The sequence below is a fragment of the Cervus elaphus genome, chromosome 1 (assembly GCF_910594005.1).
Source record: "Cervus elaphus chromosome 1, mCerEla1.1, whole genome shotgun sequence".
Lineage (NCBI taxonomy): Eukaryota > Metazoa > Chordata > Mammalia > Artiodactyla > Cervidae > Cervus > Cervus elaphus.
Window position 1 is genome coordinate 59,909,772 of NC_057815.1, and position 17,178 is coordinate 59,926,949.

The 17,178-nt window shown below is 40.4% G+C and overlaps 2 protein-coding genes across 2 annotated transcripts in view; one reads left to right on the forward strand and one right to left on the reverse strand.

Annotated features, from left to right (window-relative positions):
- The window catches only part of LOC122694921 (interferon-induced very large GTPase 1-like), a 55,722-nt gene extending 49,965 nt beyond the window's left edge, over positions 1–5,757 (reverse strand). Inside the window, exons 1-2 of the mRNA XM_043904312.1 lie at positions 5,724–5,757; positions 3,951–4,078 (exon numbers count right to left, since the gene is read on the reverse strand). The gene's annotated coding sequence lies outside the window, so the exon portion shown is untranslated. The remainder of the gene's footprint in view (positions 1–3,950; positions 4,079–5,723) is intronic.
- Positions 1–17,178, forward strand: part of LOC122694965 (interferon-induced very large GTPase 1-like) — a 1,416,129-nt gene that overhangs the window by 142,021 nt on the left and 1,256,930 nt on the right. The gene's annotated exons all lie outside the window — the stretch shown is intronic.

Consider the following 17,178-nt stretch of genomic DNA (forward strand, 5'->3'; position numbering starts at 1 on the left):
GAATTTCAAGTTTAGCACTTCTGGCTCAGTAAATGTTGGTTGATGAAATAAATTGCTGAATGCATCCTATCCACTTATTATTATTTAGTTTCACTTCTGACCTCACCTTTTTCTAGAAAAAGTTCTCCTCAAGTCTGATATTCACATTCTAATTATCCAGTCCAGGGAGCCTTTCCAGCTTTCTATCCTGTTAAATCTGGGAGCTCCTCTTTGTTGACCATCTCTCCTCACTTGCACCCAGGATGATAATGTGCCTCTGAGTGAATGAGATCATACAAGTACCGCTGATTGGAAGTTTGGTAAAGAATTTTTAAATGTCAGCATCTCTTTCACACATATTTATTGAGGGCTTTCAGCATGCTGGGAAACGTCTTAGGTACTGAGTGTTGACTAATGAATAAGGCAGGTTAGATCCCTGCCTCTACAGTGTTTACCTCTACCTGAAGGAAGCAGACCATAAACTTCAAAATATTTGAAGAAAGAAAATAATTTCAGGTTAAGTGTTAGCAAAGAAACAATCAGATAATTGGATGGAGAGTAACCTGAGACTGCTTTTGATCCTGTAGTTAGAGAATACGTGTTCAAAGACTCTGCTGCTAATCGTGAGCTGCTTTAGGCTCTTTATGCAGCGTCTAGCCTTTACCAGTTATCAAATATCATGATTCACCAGTGACACCACTGGGTGTTTATCTAAAGGAAAAGAAAATACTAATTTGAAAAGATCCTCCCCATCCCTGACCAGGTTCATTCCAGCATTATTTACAATAACCAAAGTTGAAAGCAACAGAAATGTCCATTGATGGATGGATGGATAAAGAAAGTGTGCTACATTTCTAAATTTATTCAGAAAAAAAAAAAAAAAGAGAGAAATCCTGCCATTTGTGACAACATGGTTTGACCTTGAGGGCATTATGTTAAGTAAAATGTCAGACAAAGATAAATGCCATATGATCTCACTTACATATGAAAGCTAAAACAAACATAACATAACCAAAAACAAGCTAAATGATACAGAGAAGAGATTGCTGGTTGCCAGAGTTTGGGGGAGAAGGACGGAAAATGCGTGAAGGAGGTACAAAGGCTGAAATTTCCAGTTATAAAAGGAATGAGTCCTGGGAATATTATGTGCAGCATGATGACTATAATTGATAATACAGTATTGTGATTTGAAAGTTGCTAAGAAGACCTTAAAATTTTTCATCATAAGGAAAATAAACTATAACTGTGTGGTGATGGATGTTTACACAGGCTTGCTGTGTGTTATCATTTTGCAATATATACACATATGGAATCATGTTGCACAGTTTAACTAATATTATATGTGAATTATATCTCAATAAAAAAGAAAAAGGTAACAACATGTTAGCTTATCTCTTAATCTCTACCTCCTATTGTAGATTTTCCTGTTTCTGTAGCTCCTCTTGGACTTGGATTTACGGTGTTGAATGGCTTTTCCAGTTAGAAACTTATTTTGAATTGCTAACTCTGGCCCTTTGGGGGTATTATTCCATTTTGATGGGCAAATGGTGATGTAGGCACCTTTTATTTCTTGGAAGCCATTTTTTCCTACTTCTTCACCTAAATTATGTTCTTGTTAGTTACCTACTAAATGCCGGGCACTAGTTTGCGCTATTTGACTGCTCTGTATAAGCAGCTCTCGAATCCTTATCTCTATCCTTGTGTGGCCCACCTTTCAACGGTGCATCCTGAAATGCATAGGTAAGTCATTCACTTGTTTACAAAACTCGAAAAGTCCTCATTGGTTTATGATATGATCAAATTACTTGGCCCTAGCATTCAATCCCCCTCACAGTCTGGCAATAATCAGCCCAGTCCCCCACTTTTTCTCTTTGAAGTGAAGTGAAGTCGCTTAGTTGTGTCCAACTCTTTGTGACCCCATGGACTGTAGTCTAGTCCTGGAGTGGGTTGCCATTTCCTTCTCCAGGGGATCTTCCTGACCCAGGGATTGAACCCAGGTATCCAGCATTATAGGCAGACACTTAACCATCAGCCTTCTGTTATAATATTACTTCTCTTTTGTGGTTTGGTTTCCTGGCTGCAAGGCAGGTGGCATCTTAGCTCCCCCACTGGGGATCAAAACGCAAAAAGCAAAGTCTTAACCACTGGACTGCCAGGGAAGTCGTAACCCAATTCTTTTTACAACCACTCTTTTTCCTTTTCTGAACTTCTAGTTCACTTTCTTCCCTTAAAAGCTGTACTCTATCATCTTTCCTTGATCTCATAGTTTTTAACCCTGTATGTTGAGGTGGACCAGAATATGCCACCTCCAAATCTGTCACATTGACATGTGGATTGTTCTGAGCAGAAGGCAATTAAGACCCAGCAGACTCAGGAAAAGCCTTTTTACCTCTCTTTGAACTTCCTAAAAGAATTATATAGAGGGCCTGTACCAGAAAGTCTCGGAGAAGGAAATGATAACCCACTCCAGTATTCTTGCCTGGAGAACTCCATGGACAGAGGAGCCTGGTGGGCTACAGTCTGTGGGGTAGCAAAGAGTTGGAGCGACTGAGCAACTAACACTGTACCAGAAAGAGCTATTACCAGAGACAGCTTTTTTATCAGAAAGACATATTTGCACAGCATCTCAAACATTTGCTTACCAATCTTTTGCTCTTCCCATGTTAATTGTGTTCCTCCTCTTTGAAGCCCCAGACCCCTACTGCCTTCTCCTTAGCTGAAGATGGTTTATATACCTGAAATCCCAGGCCATCTTTGAGTCTTGGTGGGGATTCTGTAAGTATGTAATTAAACTTAACTTTGTCCTGTTAGTCTGTTTTCTATTAATTCAAATATTAGATCAGCAAAATATTATATTAGATGAGCATTTCCCAGGACACTATACTCGTAATCCAATTCTCCTTATTTGTGAAGCCTTCCTTTATTCTTCCAGGTCCAGTTAGTTTCCTTCTTCTCTGTATTTACCATAGAACCTCTTACTTACATGAGTCATAGTAAAGTTAAACTTTTCATGAGTCCTTTGCTCTTGAAAGCAGTGATGGTTAAAATAACTCCATGCAACCTTTTGTGTTTTGAGAATTAAACTTACTGCAAAGAGACACCTTTTTGCATACGACTTAGGTAAGACTCATTTGTGTGTTCCCCTATTACTATTACTTATAAGGAGGCCAGACACAGGCCCCCTTTTTAAAAATTAACTGCTTTTCTTTCCCTGTCTTTATTGCTATACAGTAGATCTTTCTTGGTTACATTTTTAAATATAGCATCAGACAAAGACCCTTTAAATTCCATTCTTTGCCTCATGAAACTTTCACTGAGCTGTTTGTCCCCCTGATCAATTGGAGTGTTTGAAACTAAACATTAATTAAGCTTCTCTCCTTTTTAGCCCCTCAAGGATGTCCCATCCTCGATCTGATCCAGCATACAACCCGCCTTAATGATCCCTCCTAAGAATAAAAATATTTCCTTTTATACACACTCTCTATTCTCTGTTCTTTCTAGCCTGTTGACCCTTCCCTACAAAAGAAAATTCCTTTCTGCCTGTCCTTTACAGTTCTGTTTGAATTGTTTTCTCTATTACAGTAGTTTCTTTCGCTTTATTGCAATAATCTTTTCAAATGAAATCTCTTTTTATGTAACTGTAGATTTATTTTTATTTGATGATAGAAGTTACCAAATTGATTGTCTGTTTTGATAATGTACTCCCTTCCCCTGAGATTTGGAGCTGTTTATTGGAACAATGAGAATGTTGGATTCATATTTGTGTTCTCATCATGCCTTAAACTGCCTTGATCTCTGACTGTGCCTATTGCCGTTTCCATCCATTTCTGTTTTTATTTTAGTCTCTGAGTGTGTTCTCTCTCTCTGTCTACCCATTTTGTATTTTAGTTTGTATTTTGTTTGTAGTTTATTCTCTGAGTATGTTGTTGTATCTCCCTCTCTACCCATTTCTCTCCTTCTCCTTCACTTACCTGTCTCCTTGAGGCCAAACTCCTGTCTTCAGTTTGCTCCAGAGAGATGAGCGAGAAAGCAGAGCAGGTTCCTTCCCAGAGTCTGGCAGTTTGCTTATTGAAATCTGCAGCCTAGACTTCAGCTCCTTCTGTGGTAAAAGGGCAAGCAGGAAGTGAAAAAGTGGTTTCACTTTAGTTCCCCCCCCCCTCAACTTTTAAAAGATCAGCTGCTTTTAAGGAATCCTTCTCATTTATTTATTTATTTATTCGTGCATTCATTCATTTATAATTGTGATTTATATTTATTTATATTATTATGATTAGATAAGTGTGACTTATAATTGTGTTTACATTGTGATTCCTGGGTGTTAAGGTTTTTCCAAATGGAAGACTAATGTTTGGTGGGGAGTGGTGTGTGTGCATGTTTATTTATGGTGGCCTGGGGTGAGCACCAGATAAAGAACATGGGAGAAACAGGATAGGGAAAGAATTTCAGAAAAGAGACAAGGGCACATTAGAATGTCTTCCTCAGGGAACTTGCTTTAACTGCTTTACTGTTCTAGTTGTGTGATTGATTTGAAAATTAACAAAGTTTCAAAATTGTATTAGCTGATGTGGATGATTCAACACTACCATGAGCTAAATTCTTAAAAGCATACTGTGTGTTTATAGTGAGAAAGAGAATTTTATTGTTCTCTAATTTTATATTAGAGCTTTTGTAGTAGTTTAGTTGCTAAGTCGTGTCCGATTTTTGCAAACCCATGGACTGTAGCCTCCCAGACTCCTCTGTCCATGGGGTTCTCCAGGCAAGAATACGGGAGTGGGTTGTCATTTCCATTTCCAGGGGACCTTCCCAACAAAGGAATTGAACCCAGATCTTCTGCATTGCAGACGGATTCTTTGACTGACCTACAAGGGAAGCAGAGTTTTTGAGTAATGTTAAAAATCTGTTTTCCCTTACACATCTCATGTAAAGCATTTTGTTTCATTGATTATCATCTTACCCCATGATTTAATTCACTATGATTTTGCTTGTAAACAGTACTGCCTGCTTCATTGTTCTCTGTTTCAAGCTGTATATGTCTGCAGATGTCTTCCTGGAGAAGAACCTCATACTCATTTTCCCAGGACCTCTAGAAAGTCTCCCCACGCCATCTCATATTTCCCCTTCCACCCCCAGGGCACCTGTGCGTCTCCCCTGCCGGGACCTCACTGAGCTGGCCGGGTGTGCGCCCAGAGCGCTGACCCCACTGCCGACGCTCCTGTCAGTGCGCTGCTCTCTCACTGTGCTTGTCCACTCATGTCTCCCCCAACCGCAGACCTCCCCCTCCCTGTGTTCCTCCCAGTTGTGGGCGATCTGTCTTATTCATCTTTGTATCCCACACTTAGTGCATGAACCATAGAGATGAACAAAATGCCATGATTGAACAAGAAAATGATTGGTCTGTTTGAGCCTGGGTCTCCAGTTATATGTGAGAATATTAACAGCTATTTCAGTGAGTGACATGAGACACAAGGAAGGGATAAGAAGGGCTGGAATGGTACCCTTCCAATAAGACTTCCCTTTTCCTACTCTTAGAATAGGAATGAAAGTGTTTTCTAGTAGACCAGAGTTTCAATGTCAGCCATTAGTTGGAGTCCAAGATCCAGCAGTTCCTAGCTATATTTGCTTATGAGTGTGGAGAGGGTGACCTAAGTAAGGAGGAGCCGTCGAGCAGTGGAATGAATTTGCGTCAGTAGCACCATCCACTCGCATATTATTAATGAGGATAAAATGAGGGAGGTTAATCTCACCCAGTGCTTGGCCTGAAGTGGACGTTCACGTATGAATTCTTTTCCTCAGCACACAATTGTTTTGATGATCAAATCTGTCAGAAGAAGAAATATCAAGGGACGTGTCTTTAGCGGCAGAGTTCCTTCCACTGTTCAATCTGCACCTCTGAGTATTTCTGTTATCTGCGTGTCTTTGCGATTCTTGTGCTGGGCTTTGCGTCAGTGCCCATGTCTTCTCTGTTGCTATGCTTTGGGTCTAGAGGTCACAGAGTCTGTCTGATGTACCTCAGATTCTCTCACGGAGTGAGTAAATTTTCTGTACATGGTAAGATTTCAGTAAATGTATAAATTAATGAAGGAGTAAAAGCAATCCCTTAGAATAAAATCAGATTTGAAAACAAGTTTATTTCACCACACATTTACCTGCCATTACTCCGTGTCAATGCCCAAAACAGAAAACAGACTTTTGCTTTCTTTTTCACTTTTCGCTCAATTCCAGGAAATATTTGTTTTTAACATGAACTTTGGTTAAATGACCTGTGACTGTTTTTTGAAAGATGTTTTCTCCGGGCTCTTTTGTTTCTTTTTTTATTGCCAGTTTTTAACTTATATTCTCTTTGAAAAATTATAGCCTTATTCTGAATAAACTGAGCAAAAAGGAAATCACCCAGTCCTCCACAGTGATACTAGAGAGAGCCAAGCATCCAGGGCTGGAATTAGGGTGAAGCAAGAGAAGAGTTTAAGGTACAAGGGAACTTGTGAGTGAGAGAGATTTAAATATTGTGGTTTGGGTGCCTCACTTGCTTCACCCGAATTTCAGCCCTTCTTTTAGCTTCAGCTAAACATCCTGGCATGAACCAATCCATTTGTAACCCACTGATTACAGAGAAAAGGGCAGCTGAGATCACTGGGTCTCTCTTGTCTGACATTCTCCCCTGATTCTTTCCTTCTAATTGGCTCTTCTTTGACTAAGAGAATATGTCCATTAAGGGACTCTGTTGGCTTCTTCTGAAATCAGGTGGGTGATACTTGCCAACAAAAAAGGGGGGGGGTGGTATTTTGCTTTTCCCCCTTTTATTTCTTTTGGCTAGTCAAATAATTAAAATGACATAAGACATTCACAGTAGGAAATAAGTTTAACACATATGTCTGGAGAATTAACATAGGCATGAGTAATTTGAAAAATAATAAGGCAGCAGCCATCCTGACTGGCGTGTAATGGTACCTCATTGGGGTTTTGATTTGCATTTCTCTGATGATGAGTGAGGTTGAGCATTTTTCATGTGTTTGTTAGCCATCTGTATGTCTTCTTTGGAGAAACGGCTGCTATCCAAAAGTCTACAGGCAATAAATGCTGGAGAGGGTGTGGAGAAAAGGGAACCCTCTTACACTGTTGGTGGGAATGCAAACTAGTACAGCCGCTATGGAGAACAGTGTGGAGATTTCTTTAAAAACTGGAAATAGACCTGCCATATGACCCAGCCATCCCACTTCTGGGCATACACACCGAGGAAACCAGATCTGAAAGAGACACGGACACCCCAAGGTTCATCGCAGCACTGTTTATGATAGCCAGGACATGGAAGCAACCAAGATGCCCATCAGCAGAAGAATGGATAAGGAAGCTGTGGTACATATACACCATGGAATATTACTCAGCCATTAAAAAGAATTCATTTGAATCAGTTCTAATGAGATGGATGAAACTGGAGCCCATTATACAGAGTGAAGTAAGCCAGAAAGATAAAGAACATTACAGCATACTAACACATATATATGGAATTTAGAAAGATGGTAATGATAACCCTATATGCAAAACAGAAAAAGAGACACAGATGTACAGAACAGACTTTTGGACTCTGTGGGAGAAGGCAAGGGTGGGATGTTTCGAGAGAACAGCATCGAAACATGTATATTATCAATGGTGAAACAGATCACCAGCCCAGGTTGGATGCATGAGACAAGTGCTCGGGCCTGGTGCACTGGGAAGACTCAGAGGGATTGGGTAGAGAGGGAGGTGGGAGGGGGGATTGGGATGGGGAATACATGTAAATCCATGGCTGATTCATGTCAATGTATGACAAAACCCACTACAATAATGTAAAGTAATTAGCCTCCTACTAATAAAAATAAATGAAAAAAAAATGAAAAATAGTAAGGCAGGGTAAGGTACATTTATAAGTCATAGTGGACTAAGCAGAAAGAGGTTGGAGTCTGGGACTTCAAAGGGAAGTAAAGTAATTCACAGGAAAACAGAGAGATTTAATGTTTGTTAAACCAATGTTCGGTGCTCAATCTAGAGAGAATACGACTCAGAGAGGACTTCAATCAAACTGGCCTTGCTAAGTTCCTCCCTGTTTAGCACACCTAGTTCATAGTATACTATAGTTATATACAGTGTTGTATAGTTATCTATAGTGGTATCTCCCTCCTGGAACAGGCTCTATATTCTGTTCTCTTAGGCAGTTAGGTAGAAGTTCAAAGTTTCTTTCTGAGTCTTTTGGACCTTCCTTACTTTCAGGTTGAAATAATCTACACCCCGAAGTGGCACCTGTTGGGTCACCTGCACTGTGTCCCATCAAAAGAGCAGAAGAAGAGGAGGAAAAAATCAGACAACCTAGCTGTTTTAGAAAAAACAAAAAACAGTTTTCCTTTGTTTCATCACCAGATGTGTGTGGGGCTTTCCCCACAACAAGCAATTCTGCAGCACTAGCCTGGTGTCTTACAATTTAACTAGACTCTGACACTATGGATCTTTCTGGATGTACTGTCAGGCCCCACAGTTTAAGGGCTCCCAGGAGACTGCCACTGGCTTCACATGTCAATTTCAGGCAGTAGATCCCCAGATTACCCTCAACTTCTGTATAACTTGACTATAAATCAGAAGTTCCCAAAAGCCGCCTTTTCAGGTTTGATGTACTTGCTAAAGAAACTTCTAAAACTCAGGGAAGACATGTTTGCTAGTTGAGTAGAGAATCTGATAAAGGATACAGATGAACAGACAGATGAAGAGATACATAGGTTGAGGTCTGGGTGGGTTCTGTCCCTGTGGGGTAGGGGTCCATCCCTCTTTTGATATATGTGGATGTGTTCACCAAACTGAAAGCTCTCCAACCCCCATGCTCTTGGGATTTTATGTAGGCTTTCTCACACAGGATTTATCTGTTATTAATTTTCAGTCCCTCTCTGGAGAATGGGAAGTATACACCTGAAAACATGAAACATCTAATCATGGCTTTGTCTTTCTGGTGGCCATTTCCCATCCAGGGGCCCATCCAGACTTGCCTCATTAGAACAAAAGTGCTTCTATCATTCTTACTACCTAGGAATTTATAAGCATTTCAAGAATCTGTTTTATGAACTGGGACAAAGATTACTTATATATTTCTTATTGAAAATAACAATATTTCACAGGGAAAGAGAGGCATCAGATCCTGCCTTGAGTGGGCTTCTCCCCCAACCTCTCAGGGCAGTGCCCAGCTGCAACCAGCAGGGCTTTGCTAACGCTAGGTATAGGTAGAAAGGAAGAGCGTCCTCTTCTCCTGTGAACCCTGAGATTTACCTGCTTCTGCTGTCTGATCCTGCTTCCAGTCTACTCCCTTTAGGAAACATGAATTTCTAAGTGAATATTTAGGTGGCATTATCCTTGCAGATGACAGGGATACAAGAATTTGGGCTGATTTATCAAGTTTAGGAATGGCTATCAGTACTAGTCTCCTTAAAGGTATGTATTTACATGAAAGTGGACCTGAACTGCATTGTTGTTACTTTCTAATTACGCAGACTTTGGTCACTCATTTAACCTTTCTCCGTTTTTCAGTAACTAAGTTGGACCCTGTAGGGCTTTCCCAAAACCAAAGGGCCCACCCTGCCATGTGCTCCATCTGCCTCTTTGTAGAAAAGCTTTAGTCTCCCAGGTCTCCCCTGAGTTACAAAAGGCTGGCTCAAGGCTTGATTTAAACACTGTGAATTTGTAGTAACTAAAAATACCAGCTGGGCCAGGATAACTAGTAACAATTTAAACAACAGATCAGCGATATAGCAAAGTTACAGGATCTTTAGTTCCTTCCTGAAGTACATAGATAATGGTGTCTGATACAACTTCCTGAGTTGTTTTGCAAATACTAGAAAACCTCCACCAGATGTAAGAAGTTAAATGCATTAGAACTATGAGAAGATGGCCCCCAGACTGATTGGAGTCTGAGGATTGATGGTGACCCCTATGACACAAACTTGTTATATCACCATCAGCTAATCAGAGAATTATGCACAAGCTGATCACACACCTGTGATTCTCTCCCTCACTTTGCTTTTTTTTAAAAACAAAAAAAAGTCTTTTCTGAAATCTACTGGGGACTCTGGACCTTTTGAGCCCATATGACTCCTTGCATGGCCCTGTAATAAATGCAGCATGTTCTGTAGTTCAGCTGGTGAAGAATCTGCCTGCAATGTAGGAGACCCCAGTTCAGTCCTGGGTCGGAAAGATCCCCTGGAGAAGGGAAAGTTTACCCACTCAGTATTCTTGGGCTTCCTTGGTGGCTCAGCTAGTAAAGAATCAGCCTGCAACGAGGGAGACTTGGGTTCAATTCCTGGGCTGGGGAAATCCCTGGGAGAAGTGAACAGCTACCCACGCCAGTATTCTGGCCTAGAGAATTCCTTGGTTATATTCCACAAGGAGTGGGATAGGACTGAATGACTTTCTCTTTCACTTTCCTTCACCAAAACTTGGTGTCAGTAGATTGGCTTTACACGTGCTAGTGGACTCAAGTTTGTAAACGTTCAGTAACATTTCTTCTTGCTACTTTTCATTGTGTTAATGAAATGAGAATTCCAGGGCTTAACCTGAGGTAGGGGCTCAAAATATTAGTTCTTTCCATCTCTTCTTCCCATTTAAGTTCTGCTTAAAGGAATCTCCAGTGTAAACTCCATCTCAGTCTTAGATGGAGATACTGAAACTAATTATGCAAAACTGAAGGTGTCTCAGACAGTAAAGAATCCACTTGCAGTGCAGGAGCCCTGGGTTCGATCCCTGGCTCAGGAAGATCCCTGGAGAAGGGAATGGCTACCTACTTCAGTATTCTTGCCTGGAGAATTCCATGGACAAAGGAGCCTGGCAGGCTACAGTCCATGGGTTGCAAAGAGTTGGACATGACTGAGCGACCTACTTTCACTTTCACACTGTGCAAAGCAGAAGATGGAATTCAAGGAATCTTCCATCACCAAGCCAAGGGGAGAATTTACTATGCCTTTCTAGACATTAAAATAGGTTTTACAATTGATGATATTGAATACTTTAGAATCTAGAGTAAATATTTATCAATATGAATCTAGAAGAGCATATGTAGAAAATTTATAGTGGTTGGGGATATAAGGTGGCCCCCATTTCAGAAGAACCGGAGGGATTTTCAGAATAACCAGGAAGAATGCAAAGGGAAATTAAGTCAGAAGCTTAATTCAGAGTGGCCACCATGGAAATGCTAAGAATGGACTTAGGGAAGAGCTCCCGATAATATGGGAGCAGTTGCGGATTTTGCTGGCCCTGAAAGGGATTCAGTTGCATTCTGGTACTACTCATGAATATTGAAATCTTTAGAAGAGATTACTAATTACTAAAGGTATCCCTCAGGTTTGGGGTCAGATATGAGGGGGAAGTAGATCCAGGATTTTTGCTAATTTGGTCAAATAGAGAATTGGAGTTGATGTAATTTGGGATACCATTTTAGGGGAATATTTGTGAACCCTCAAACTAATTATCCCAGACATGTTGGGATGTCTGGGATATTAATTCAATTCAAGCAAATCTTATTGGTTCTACTATTAAAATACATCCTGGATTAGGCCACAGACCATGTGTAGCACTAAGTGCTATCCTAATATAAGCTGCTATCAGCTCTTTTCTGAATTGTTGCAATAGTCTTCTAACTTATTCCCATGAATTGTCATTTTCATTGTACTCTACCTCATTTTCTTTGTCTATTCACACAGTATGAACATTTTAATGAGAGAATGACCCTTTCAAATCAAAAGTAAGATGTCATTCCTCTGCTTATAAATCTTGAAGAGCTTTTCATCTCTCTCTTAGCAAAAGTAGCAAGTCCTACAATGTCCCACAAGCCTTTATATCAATTTGATCTGACAAGCACAAAAAAATGCTCATTTTTTTGTGCTACAACTATACTGGCTTCTTTATTAGACCTCATCTGCTTCCATCTTGCAGTCTTTGCTCTTGCTCTATCTGAAAAAAAATTTATTGTTTCCATCCCTTTCTTCAGAATTCTGCTCATATTTCACTGTACCTGGGAAAGTATTTCCTGATGACCCTATATTAAATAGCAGTCTTGTATGCCCAGCACTCATTACCTTCTTTATTTTCCTATATTTTTTCTTCTTAACATTTGCCATCATCTAACATACCATTTATGACCTAAATCAAATCCCTTACAATTATACAGTGGAAGTGACAAATAGATTCAAAGGATTATATCTGATAGAGTGCCTGAGAACTATGGACAGAGGTTTGTGACATTGTACAGAAGGCAGTGATGAAGACCATCCCCAAGGAAAAAAAGAAATGCAAAAAGGCAAAATGGTTGTCTGAGGAGGCCTTACAAATAGCTGAGAAAAGAAGAGACGCGAAAGGCAAAGGACAAAAGGAAAGAAAGACCCATTTGAATGCAGAGTTCCCAAGAATAGCAAGGAGAAATCAGAAAGCCTTCCTAAGTGATCAGGGCAAAGAAATAGAGGAAAACAATAGAATGGGAATGACTAGAGATCTCTTAAAGAAGATTAGAGATACCAAGGGGACATTTCATGCAAAGATAAGCACAATAAAGGACAGAAACAGAATGGACCTAACAGAAGCTGAAGATATTGAGAACAGGTGACAAGAATACACAGAAGAACTATACAAAAAAGATCTTCATGACCCAGATAACCATGATGTTGTGATCACTCACCTAGAGCCAGACATCTTGGCGTGCGGTCAAGTAGGCCTTAGGAAGCATCCTACGAACACGACTAGTGAAGGTGATGAAATTCTAAGTAAACTATTTCAAATCCTAGAAGATGATGTTATTGAAGTGCTGCACTCAATGTGCCAGCAAATTTGGAAAATTCAGCAGTGGCCACAGGACTGGAAAAGGTCAGTTTTCATTCCAATCCCAAAGAAAGTCAATGCCAAAGAATGTTCAAACTATCGCACAATTGCACTCAACTCACAAGCTAGCAAAGTAATGCTTAAAATTCTCCAATCTAGGCTACAACAATATATGAACCGAGACCTTCCAGATGTTCAAGCTGGATTTAGAAAAGGCAGAGGAACCAGAGATCAAATTGCCAATCAAAGAAAAAGCAAGAGAATTCCAGAAGAACATCTACTTCTGCTTTATTGATTACACCAAAGCCTTTGACTATGTAGATCACAACAAACTGTGGAAAATTCTTTAACAGATAGGAATACCAGACTGCTTTACCTGACTCCTGAGAAACCTGTACACAGGTCAAAAGCAACAGCTAGAACTGGACATGGAACATGAACTGGTTCCAAATTGGGAAAGGAGTATGTCAAGTCTGTATATTGTAATCCTGCTTATTTAACTTATGTGTAGAGAAAATCATGAGAAATGCTAGGCTGAATGAAGCACAAGCTGGAATCAAGATTGTCGGGAGAAATATCAATAGCCTCAGATATGCAGATGACACCACCCTTATGGCAGAAAGCAAAGAGGAACTAAAGAGCCTCTTGCTAAAAATGAATGAGTTGAGTGAAAAAGCTGGTTTAATACTCAACATTCCAAAAACTAAGATCATAGCATCTGGTCCTATCACTTCATGGACATAGATGGGGAAAAATGGAAACAGTGACAGACTTATTTTCTTGGGCTCCAAAATCACTGCAGATGGTGACTGCATCCATGAAATTAAAAGACGCTCACTCCTTGGAAGAAAACCTATGACCAGCCCATACAGCACATGAAAAAGCAGAGACATTACTTTGTCAACAAAGGTCCATCCTTTGTTGGTCTAACCAAAGGTCCAACCAAAGCTATGGTTTTACCAGTAGTCATGTATGGATGTGAGAGTTGGACTCAAGCTCAGCTCAAGAAAACTGAGCACCAAAGAACTGACGCTTTTGAATTGTGGTGGTGGAGAAGACTCTTGAGAGTTCCTTGAACTGCAGGGAGATCAAACCAGTCAATCTTAAAGGAAATCAGTCCTGAATATTCATTGGAAGGACTGATGCTGTAGCTGAAGCTCCAGTACTTTGGCCACCTGATGCGAAGAACTGACTCATTGGAAAAGACCCTGATGCTGGGAAAGACTGAAGACAGGAAGAGAAGGGGACGACAGAGGATGAGATTGTTGGATGGCATCACCAACTCGATGAAAATGAGTTTGAGCAAGGTCTGGGAGTTGGTGATGGATGGATGGGAAGCCTGGCATGCTGCATTCCATGCTATCACAAAGAGTCAAACATGACTGGGCAGCTGAACTGAATTGAACATATTATTTACATCCTTGTTTATTTATTGTCTCTTTCTACTAGAAACTTTATAAAAATAATGACTTTATCTCTTTCTTTAACACTTGAGTCACTAACTTTTATAATAGTAGCTAGAACACAGAATGTACCTCCATGGTTATTGAACATATGTAATAGTAATAGTTTCTTTATTTTACTAAAATTGGATCATATTATAGACAGTGATTTGTACCTTGTTTTGTCTAATTAATGTGTGTTCAAATTTTTCTATGTAGATGTACAAGGAGTTGTGTCATTTTTCTTAATTTCTTATTAAATTCTATTGAAGAGATAGACTGTGTTTCTGCTTCAGTTCAGTTAAGGCACTCAGTCATGTCCGACTCTTTGCGACCCCATGAATCACAGCATGCCAGGCCTCCCTGTCCATCACAAACTCCCGGAGTTTACCCGAACACATGTCCCTTGAGTCAGTGATGCCATCGAGCCATCTCATCCTCTGTTGCCCCCGTCTCCTCCTGCCCCCAATCCCTCCCAGCATCAGGGTCTTTTCCAATGAGTCAACTCTTTGCATGAGGTGGCCAACGTACTGGAGTTTCAGCTTCAGCATTAATCCTTCCAACGAACACCCAGGACTGATCTCCTTTAGGATGGACTGGTTGGATCTCCTTGCAGTCCAAGGGACTCTCAAGAGTCTTCTCCAACACCACAGTTCAAAAGCATCAATTTTTTGGTGCTCAGCATTCTTGACAGTCCAACTCTCACATCCATACATGACCACGGAAAAACAATAGCCTTGACTAGTTGGACCTTTGTTGGTAAAGTAATGTCTCTGCTTTTTAATATGCTATCTAGGTTGGTCATAACTTTCCTTCCAAGGAGTAAGCATCTTTTAATTTCATGGCTGCAATCACCATCTGCAGTGATTTTGGAGCCCCCCCAAAATAAAGTCTGACACTGTTTCCACTGTTTCCCAATCTATTTCCCATGAAGTGATGGGACCAGATGCCGTGATCTTAGTTTTCTGAATGTTCAGCTTTAAGTCAGCTGTTTCACTCTCCTCTTGCACTTTCATCAAGAGGCTTTTTAGTTCCTCTTCACTTTCTCCAAGCCAGGCTTCAGCAATATGTGAACCGTGAACTTCCAGATGTTCAAGATGGCTTTAGAAAAGGCAGAGGAACCAGAGACCAAATTGCCAACATCTGCTGGATGATCGAAAAAGCAAGAGAGTTCCAGAAAAACATCTATTTCTGCTTTATTGACTATGCCAATACCTTTGACTGTGTGGATCACAATAAACTGTGGAAAATTCTGAAAAAGGTGGGAATGCACTACCCTTAGGAGACTTAAAAACAAAATTCAACTGAGTAAATTATTTAAAATCTCTTTCACTTTGTTCAATGAATCATGTACCAGTCAGAGTCCAGTCTAGTAGACAGAAGGGTCTCTGAAGGGCTATACAGTGAAGTAATTTCATAGACAGAGGGGAAAAGGAAAAAGAAAGCTGAACCAGGTAAAAAAGCAGATCGGTTATTAGAAGGTTAGTTTCCTTATAGAGAATGGGTAGAATTTATCAGGTAGATTGTCTAACCCCTGCTGATCAGGCAATTGCTGATTGACTGGTATTAGACTAACTTTTGGGAAAGCCAAAACTATAATTGTCTCAGTTTGCTGTGTAGCGTTAGCATGAATGACTCAATTTGGGGCCTACTGTCTTGTTTTTAACAGAGCCTGTGACAGTGTTCTTGCTTCTTGACATTCATGACAGAGCACTTTGCTAGTTTCCCTCCTTTGCAAACCTGGATGCACTTCTCTGTTGGTTTTGCAGGCTCAACAAACCTTATGCAGACATGCATACTGTAACTCATTATGGCATTGTTGTACCACCTTCCTCATCTACTTCGTCCTCTCACTCTAAATGACTCCTTGGCTTCACTGGTCAATTTATATGTAAATTATTGTTTTCTCCATCAAGAACTGTATCAGAGTTCTATGTAGAAGAAAACTGTTACTTTGAATAATTTGGAATATGGGATTTATTATAGGGGTTTGATTTCATGAAGCAGTATGACTATTGCCTCTGTGATTAGTGGTGGGCCTAAGTCATGGGGACAGGCACTTGGGGAGGAAAGATAAATATGACATGGGGGAGGATAATGACAAACTGGAATCCATGAGGATGAGCTATAGACTGTTTTGGTCCTTTACAGCCTCCAATCATCCAATTACCTGACTTTGATAATTCAGGTAGTCTACAAAAGAAGCTGGTGCCCTTGGTCACAATATTAAACTTCTACCTGGCTCATGAGTCAGTGAAGATGAAGCAGGGGAGCTGGATGGGAGCTGATGGAGTTGTCAACTGAACCACTGCCCCACATCTACAAGGTGAGTCAGTGACAACATCTGTGAGTTGAGATAGTGTCCCTAACCAGCTTCCTACGTGGAAGAAGAATACAAAGAATATACCTACTGCTTCAGCTCTACCTTCTAAATCTCACACAAAATATCTCTGTGGTTTACACTAACCTTGAACCATTAATGAAGATGGTGAGTGCAGCCATGAAATTAAAAGGCACTTGCTCGTTGGCAGAAAAGCTATGACTAACCTAGACAGCTTATTAAAGAGCAGAGACATTACTGTGCCAACAAAGGTCCGTCTAGTCAAAGATATGGTTTTTCCAGTAGTCATGTATGGATGTGAGAGGTGGACTATAAAGAAAGCTGATTCCCAAAGAATTGATGCTTTTGAACTATGGTGTTGGAGAAGACTCTTGAGAGTCCCTTGGACTGCAAGGAGATCCAATCAGTCCATTCTAAAGGAAATCAGTCCTGAATATTCATTGGAAGGACTGATGATGAAGCTGAAACTACAATACTTTGGGCACTTGATGCGAGGAGCTGACTCATTTGAAAAGACCTTGATGCTGGGAAAGATTGAAGGCAGGAGGAGAAGGGGACGACAGAGGATGAGATGGTTGGATGGCATCACCAGCTCAA